The sequence below is a fragment of the Ambystoma mexicanum genome, chromosome 2q (genome assembly GCF_040938575.1).
Source record: "Ambystoma mexicanum isolate Mex_15411 chromosome 2q, UKY_AmexF1_1, whole genome shotgun sequence".
In the NCBI taxonomy this organism is placed as follows: domain Eukaryota; kingdom Metazoa; phylum Chordata; class Amphibia; order Caudata; family Ambystomatidae; genus Ambystoma; species Ambystoma mexicanum.
Window position 1 is genome coordinate 1,102,319,661 of NC_090924.1, and position 8,880 is coordinate 1,102,328,540.

Sequence of the window (8,880 nt, forward strand, 5' to 3'; positions counted from 1 at the left end):
TTCTGCCAAGCCAGCTTGCTCTCACAGGCAGTGCTCCTCCCCTTTACTTCCAGGAGGAAGCCACTTTTTACGGCCCCCATAATAAAACATTTGCCTGAGTCAGGACAGGGCTTTGTTCAATTTCCTGCAGAGCCCAGGTAATTCAATCAGAGAAGTGTCATATCCCTTTTGGTGGGAGCAGCAGAATGGCAGCTAGGCCTGGGAACACAGCTGTTGTGCAAGTCTCATCTCCTGTCGGGGGTAGCTGGTGGGCAGAATTCAGTTCCTTAAGCCAGGCCCCAGCTAATGTCACTTTTTGTTACCCAGTTTAAGTCAAGACAATGTTTACATATGCAGCTAGAATGCTGATTCTAAGTTCAAAACTATGACATTTAAACAATTGCAACCTATGTGACACTCAAAAGTAGGTCACTCATTTCTTTTAAACATTTAGATTTTTAGTGTCTTTCAGTCCAAATTTACTTAAACTGCTGAAATCCACAGCTCAGCCAGTCTTGTTATAAACCTTCAAGTCACTTCAGAATATAACTTTACATTGTATCCACCTCTCAGTAAGTCTTTCTTTGGCATGGTTTGGGTTCATTTATTCAGTTTTAAACAAAACAAAAAATTCTGGTGGTTTTAAAACGCCGGCTTTCTGATAGTGGTGAGTACTGGTACTGCACCCATTTTTGAAATTTAAGAAAATGAATTCCCCACAATTCTAGGTTGCTTTTGGCAATCAGCATTGCCATTCCCAATGGTTTCAGACTACTGTGTGGGTAGTCCAATGGTGGTTTTAGGCAGCGCCCTTCTGTGCCCATAACATCGGCAAAAATGAGTGGCAGCCTATTCTTCATGCATTTCCCTGTGCATTTTCTGGGAAGCTCTGGCCATCATGATGTTTTCCATGTCTGTACTGTACAGTTTTTGAGGTAGGGCTTGGATGCATGGGTAAAAACATCCCACAGTGCGCGGGAAGTTTTACACGCGATAGGGCTTGGGCGAGCGGGGTACGTGTATTTCGGGAGTGCACGGGAAGTTTCACACGCGATAGGCCTTGTACGAACGGGGTACATGTATTTCTGGGGTGCGTAGAAAGTTTTACACGTGATAGGCCTTGGGCGAGCGGGGTACGTGAATTCTGAGAGGTGCGCAGGGAGTTTCACATGCATTTTCACTAGTGCGAGAGGGTTACATGTATTCTGAGGGGTGCGCAAGGAGTTTCACACATGATTTGGCAGTGTGGTCCCTCCCTGGTGTGTCCCTACCCCCTCCCCATGCCCCGCAGGCAGCCCATCACCCCTGGGCATGCCCCACAGGAAGGCCCCATGGCACCATGCACCAGGGAGACTTCCCACATGTCTGAACTCCCCCACACCATTGACGGGTACCTGCCAGCAGGCCCCGACTCATGTCCCCCATCCACTCACCCACCCAGCAGTGACAGGCACCTGCCAGCAGGCCCTGAATCATGTCCCCCTGCACCCCACCCACCCAGCAGTGACAGGCACCTGCCAGCAGGCCCCCTTTCATGTCCCCCCACCCACTCACCCACCCGGCAGTGACAGGCACCTGCCAGCAGGCCCCGACTCATGTCCCCCCAACACGTCATCACGATCCACAATCATGGCCGTTATGGCCACCCAAATCCCACCCCACGCCACCCCAGTCCAAACACCCAACCAAGTATTACATCCAGCCCACATTGAAATCCCCATTACATGATACATCCCAAATGGCAAGTATGCACATCAATACATGTCTGTCACACACATACAATGGGTGCAAGTGAATGAGAAAACCCACATCGTGACATGCATGAAACCAATGATAGAATACCACACATTGAAGTATGAAACAAAAATGTATTAAACACAAAAGCAAGGGAATGAAATGAAATCACACAATAATGGAAATAATAAACAAAATGCTGTATGTCCAAAATAATAGAAAAAAATGTATGAAAGCAGAATCCAAATAAATCTGAATGAAAATGGGTCCAAAGTGTCCGTCCCTCAAACCAAATCCAAAGGTAAAAAATAAGACAAATCCATTGATCCATGGTAAAAATCAAAAAATAGTGAAGTTAAATCCAGTCTTCAACTATATACAAAGTACAAATCCAGGGTCCATTAGCCCAACTATTCAAAGGAAACCTACAAAAAACCCTACCTCATAAACAGCTATATACAAAAAGGTGGGGCATAGTCCAAGCGCCCCAAATGAAAGAAAAACAGAAAGGAAACCTAACACTAATTAACTATATACAATGCAGCGGGCAAGTCCTACGGCTCACTTGTTGATTTCCCGGGCCAGGGCATCATCGAACTCCCGTTCTATGTCCTGGAGGCGGGCCTGCTCCATGGCCTGAGGTTTCGCAGGGATAAACCCATGTCCACCTCCAACTCCCTGCGAATTGCCTCGAGGCACTCAGCACACCTCAATGCCCTGCGCATAGAGTTCTCCGCCCTGACCATAGTGAGTCGTGCCTCTTCCGCCAGCCACCGCTCTGCATCTATTTGCTGGCCCAACCGCTGCCACACGGAAGACACTCCCAATCCAGGGTCCTCCTGCCCTCCGGCCGATGCCTGCCCCTCTGATGTTGATGGCCCGAGCCATCATCGCTCCCACCTTGAGCCTGCTGCTGCCGTGCATGTGCCCTGCCTCTTGATGCCTGCACATCCTCCTCCTGCTGGGGTCCAGTTGTTGGGGTGGCCACCCCTGCTGGACCTCTGACTCCCGACTGTGGCAGGGATGTGTCCTCCTCCAGCCTGGCCGCTGGGTCAGAGGCAGCTCCACAGGGTGCCCAGGTGATACTTGGGCCGGAAGATGGCATGGAGGATGACTGGTGCATAGGGGGTTCAGTTGAGGAGGAGGTCAGTACAAGGTCCAGCACAGAGAGGAATCCAACACTGGTGACCCATCCTAGTAGTTCGACGCGGTCAAAGAGGCATCCCAGATAACGTGCAGAGTCTTCACGAAAACCCTGCAGGTCATCTCGGATGCCCCGTTGACGCAACGCCATCCCAGCCAGGACAGGATCAACACGGTCCCGGATTGCCACGTCCGCATGGAGAGGAAGGCCAGTTGTTGTGTGCACATCCCCTCCCTGAAAACGGGTCTGGACGAAGGCATCCCTGCTGGTGGGATGATGCAGTCATAGGATCAGGGACAGGATTACACACAGGTACCTCCGCGGTGGCCTGTGCTGCCTCCTCTCCCTGCCCCTGGACTGCACCATTAGCACCATTGGAATCCCCCCTCCAGACCCCGTGTGTGTCCCTTCCATGGCCTCCTCCTCAACCAAACCCACCAACAACCTGGATGACTCCATGCCATCTTCCTCCATCGGATCCTGTGGGGTCTCAGCTGCCCCTTCTGCTGCTGAGGAGTCCACCTCCGACCTCCACCTCTTGGACCTACCCTCGGCGGCTGCGGCCACGGACGTGGCACCAGACTCCTCACTCCCTGACGAGATGACAACCTGGGAGGGGAGCCGGGCCTTGCGTCTCCGGCTGGTGGTGCGATCCCTGCAGCTTTGCTCGACAGCACCGTCTCCGCCCTCTTCATCAGTTGACGCTGCAGACAGGGAGAGATTGAACACAGGCATCAGGGCGCTGTACAATGGTCTGATAAACACATGACAGTTGCCCATGAGTGGCAGTGTCAAATTTCACACATGGCATCACACTCCACAGCACACATATTTCAAATAACACACATGCGCAAATCAACAGGAATGTTGCAGCAGGCAGCACCATCCATACACATACAACAGCATGAGCAGCCAAAGGTTAGCCTGACATCACATGCAACATGGGGAGTGCAGAACACATGCACACACGGCACCATACATACATGCATCTGTACATCTCCACCACCTGTCGCACTGATATCATCGCCATCCATGTCACATCTGCCAATCAGCCTCCTACATGTCAGTGTCACATGCATCCATGGTGTATCACAGTTGCACACTTGTCAAATACACACACATGCACATGTACATAGTGCAGATACATGCAGGTGGAACCAGCATCCATGTGTGACACCACAACCATGCCACAGTACACACACAGAAATTGAAACATGTGTGCACCCACACATGCATTAGGCCAGCATGCATTTGAACACATACACCATTGATGTGTCTCACACATGACAGGACTCACATGCGGCAGGTTCATGTCCCTGTACATACAGATCCATACATGGGCCTACAAAGACATATGTCCAACCTGCACACTCCTGGCACACCTCAACATGCACAGCGTCCAATCAGTATGCATGTACACTTACCGCTCGACTCCGGACGGGTCTGCCTCTCAAGGAACTGGAGGTGGAGTGCTGGGTGTATCCTGGACCTGAAGTCCTCCCAGCGCTTCCGGACGTGTTGAATGTCGCGGGCTGCCACCCCCTCCACGTTGATGGCAGCCACAATGTCCATCCAGATCCTCTTCCGTCATTCATTGTCGGCGCGTGAACTTCCAAAGAGGGCATCATACTTCCACAGAACTTGCTCCACCAGGATACCAACTTCATTGGCACTGAAGCTGGTAGCCCTCTGCCTCTCTGGCTGGGGGTTGCCAGTGGTGCCAGATGGTGTTGTGTCTGACATGGCAACCCCAGAGGAAGGTGTGGGTGGGCAACTGGGTCCTAGGGCTGGGCTGTGGAGCGATGGAATACCTGTCGGGAGTCTTCTGTTCCAGCAGGGGTGGTCACAGCAACTGGACCCCTGCAGATAGCTGACGTGCAGGCACCAAATGGCAGGGCATGTGGCCAGCAGGCAGGCAGCAGCAGATGGCAGGTGGGAGCGTGCTTGGGGCTCTGAGGGGCAGGAAAATGGCCTTCTGGGCAGAAGCGTGGTCTTCCATGTGTTGTTGCGTGGCCAGCTTGATACAGAGTGATTTGGCACATGAAAAAACTGCACGTCAGCGTGTAATTCGAGGAAAGGCCCTTAGCACGTAAGCGCGTCTGTGACGTGATGCACAAGGGCATTTCCCTCAACACGGGTGCATGTTGATTGTACACATGCAAAAATTGCATGTCTGGTTGTCACTGCGTGTAATTGGAGGAAAGGCCCTTAGCACGTACGCGCGTAAGTGACGTCGCACGTGTGGGCTGGGTTAAAAGGTACGCGTGGACACCATTTTCTTGTAAGTGCTTTTTGTGGAGAGCGAGCGGGTGATTCTTGTCCTTCTTGTCGGTTCACACGCGATTACTTCACAACAGTTCTAGTTCGTGTTCCTTGTATACTCAGACAGCGTTGTAAGCGATATTCAATCAACACTACAGCCAAGTCAATGCCTAGTCTGGGATGCTGAGGAAAACCCTTATTAATGTATTTTTATGTCTAGTTCATTACTCTGGATGACCACCCTTGTATAACACCCCCCTGTTAGAATCCCCCTGACCCCACTGAGCCAAGAAGTAGGTTTGTTTTGCAAATTAAAAAGGTTTATTTGAAAAATTAAACAATATATATATATCACACTTTTATAATAAATTAATATCTGATAGTACACTTAGACATATGATGTTGATCAACAATGGGTAATCTGGCACTAGCACACTTCTTTACAATCAATGAGGAGTTAGTATAGGATGGATAAAGTAGCAAAAATACTTTTATGGTTTCAAGGGAAAAGCAATGAGGAATAAAATGCAGTACAGAAATACTTGATATGATTTTTAGCAAAAGATAAGATAATCACTTTTTCTCTGGCAATTCACCCCCCTCCCCTATGCAATGTAAGAAATGGAAGGAGATGGAAAGAGGAGCACACAGTTCTCAGGAATGCAATCAAATACAATACGAAATTCAGCTCCCCCCCCCAGCAAGCTTAAAGGAAACAGGTAGTAGTTTGAAACACAGGCCCAAAATGCTTTTTAAATGTGATGGCAATGGATGGGAAAATGTGCCAACTGATTTTAATTCCCTCTAGAGATTCAGGGTGAGTGGGAGATGCATGTTGGTATTAGTTCAGGCTCACTTTAGCAATGCTCTATGAGTTATTACCAAGTTGCAAACGGATTTTAACAAAAGAAAGAATGGAGCTGCTATTTTGACAAATGGAGAAGTTGAGCCAAAATCGCAAATCGCGGTAAATTTCGCGAGTGTGTGAATCGCGATTGCAGAAAATGGGAAAAAGTATAAGTCGGTTCTAGGCTTGTTGGAAAGCCTAGATTCTAAGCTTTCAGAAGAAAGTTAAATCTCGTTCCTAGCCCAAACGGTTCCAGAGATACGGACGATTAAATAAAGGTAGTTTTTCGGATTTAAGGTAAACTCAAAAGTGACAGCTTTAAACATGACAGATGACACGATTTCTAGGAGGCAGTTCTACTTAGGTTAAAATAGTTTAGATTATATTATTTTAACTAAGAGATTGGTTCTGCACAGTTCTGCCAGGTACTTACAATATAAATTTGAACTAGGCCTCGTCACAGATCTGGTCAACACGTCCTGCTGCGGTTCTGTCTGCTCGGAGGGTCAATCAGGCACCGGTTCTGCTCACAGCGATCTGGGTCAGCTCTGCTCTGCTGGTCTAGCCTCTCTGGATTCAGCGTCCTCTGGTTCTGGATACTGTTCTGCTTTCCGGTCCGGATCAAGTGGATTCTTTATGTAACACTGCTTTCTGGGTACTGGCAAGAGTTCTTGGCAAAAGAATTCAGACAGCTCGCCCGGCTGTGGAATAGTTTGCAAATGATTTTGAGGCCTGCTGACAAATACTTTTGCTTGCAGTGGGCCTTCTTGGTTCAAAGTTCTGTAGTCTCTGTTTAGCTTGGAAGTCTAAGTGTTGGATCTCTGGATGTGAAGTCGTCGGTCAGCATGCTCCGCAGCAAATGGAATTGAATGTCTCTACCTGTCCCAGCAGTCTCTTTTTATGTGTTTTGGAAAGTGGGTGTGTGCGTTGGTCATAACTAAACCTGCCCCTCTCACTTATCATTGGCCAATTCCTCCTCTCTCCCTTGATTGGGGGAACTGAGTTGTGAGTCAGAGTGATGAGGTAGATTTTATGGCCAGAGGGCCCTCCCCTGTCATCTTTACACACAAATCTATATTTGATCCAAATACATATTTTCCCAAATACACAGTTGTTTTTACATCACCTACACACATCATATATCACATGAGGTAGGCACTGTTCCGACTCTGTCATTTCTAGGAGCTTGGGTAAAGAAATGGCACCTTATTTTCGATTTTAGTGGGTTATGCAACATTGGTTTTTCATTAAAAATGATACACATATACACAGCCTGTCCATACATACTCCAGTAAATTCCCATGTCTCTAGCTTAAACACAGAGTCTGTAGTATCAATAAATAGCGGGGTTTTGCCCCAGAACATCACACAAATTGGAGTTTGGGCTTGAATTGTGGGCAAAGTTTTCATTTTAAGGATCCCCAAATTTCACATTTCTGTCATCTGGTTACCAAGAGTTATCAGTGTTTCTGTAAAATATATATTTGCTTTCAATTCAAAGTACTGCAGTGTTTGAGTCCACCCCCAAAGTTTGGGGATGACAGTGATCACATGTCTCTCCTGGCTGGCAGATCTTTGTTGACAGGAAACAGTCAAAATCACCATATCCTATTCAAGGGAAAAGGTCTTTTGTGTGGGCTCCAGCAAGCTGAGGTCAACAGACGAGGGGGCCACTTTGCATTTGGTTAGCATGACCATGTGATATCCTGGGCTTTCTGAGGTGAGAAGGTTTCCCAGCCTTTTGGCCTGTTAATCAAATCAGATTGTCTCTGGGAACAGCAGGTGGTTAGATTTTCAATTAACTAACAAGCTTTGAAGTCCCAATTTTCACAGAAGGCTGATTAGCTTCTGAAGTAGCAGTTCTCCTGTCAGAGTTTAGACCGCTAGCGCCGCCTTGAGTCCAAAGCGGGTACTGCATGCATTTTCTTTTGGATCAGTCTTGAATTAATGCATTTCAAACAAGAGATTTTACATGGAAGTATATTATCCAGGTTCAGCACATGGCACTGGTGTGGTTCTGCAGTAAAATAATTTTGTGCCCATAATTTAGCCATATTTGACCTGAAGAAAATGAATTCCCAATAGTTATGGGTTGCTTTTGGCAATCAGCATTGCCCCTTTTGCAATGGTTTCAGGCTACTGTGTGTAGCCCAATGGTGGTTTTAGGCAGTGCCCTTCTGTGCCCACAACATAGGCAAAAATGGGGGGCAGCCTATTCTTCATGCATTTCCCTGTGCATTTTCTGGGAAGTTCTGGCCATCATGATGTTTTCAATGCCAGTAAGGCACAGTTTTTGTGGTAGGGCTCGGATGCATGGGTAAAAACATCCCACAAGCCCCCCTTCTTGCGATGGCCATTCTGATCCTTCACAGATGGAACTCGCAAGATCTGAGATGTTTTCCTCATCTTCTTCCGGTAGATGGCACAGTTCAGCATCTTTTCCCCCATCCGGTTAGATCGATTGGTTCTCCTCGCCGGTCCTGATGGGAATATTGGGCGGTACCCCGGGCCCCTCGGATCTTTGCTCCTGGTCCTTGGATCGTTCTCCTTGGCCAGTCTCCAGGTTTTCTTTCTCCTAGGACGACAAAGGAAAAGCGGCAATACCTATTCGTAGACATTTTTCCATCCCTACTAATGGTGTGGCAGACATATACATTTTATACTTTAACATACCTAACATTTTACTTTTGAGATACAGGTTATCATTCAAAGACAGTGGCTTACAAGCGTATAATATTTTAGAGACTATATGTGGGATATTTTAGGGTTGGAACTGAATTAATCTGGAGCGGTCCCCTCTGGTATTGCAGAGGACTCCTCCAGTTGCTGCAAAGTGTGCCTGGGATGGCAACACTTTAGCTGGTTAATATGGACCCACTTGTCTTCCCCTTCCGCCAGACTGCCTTTGGGGATG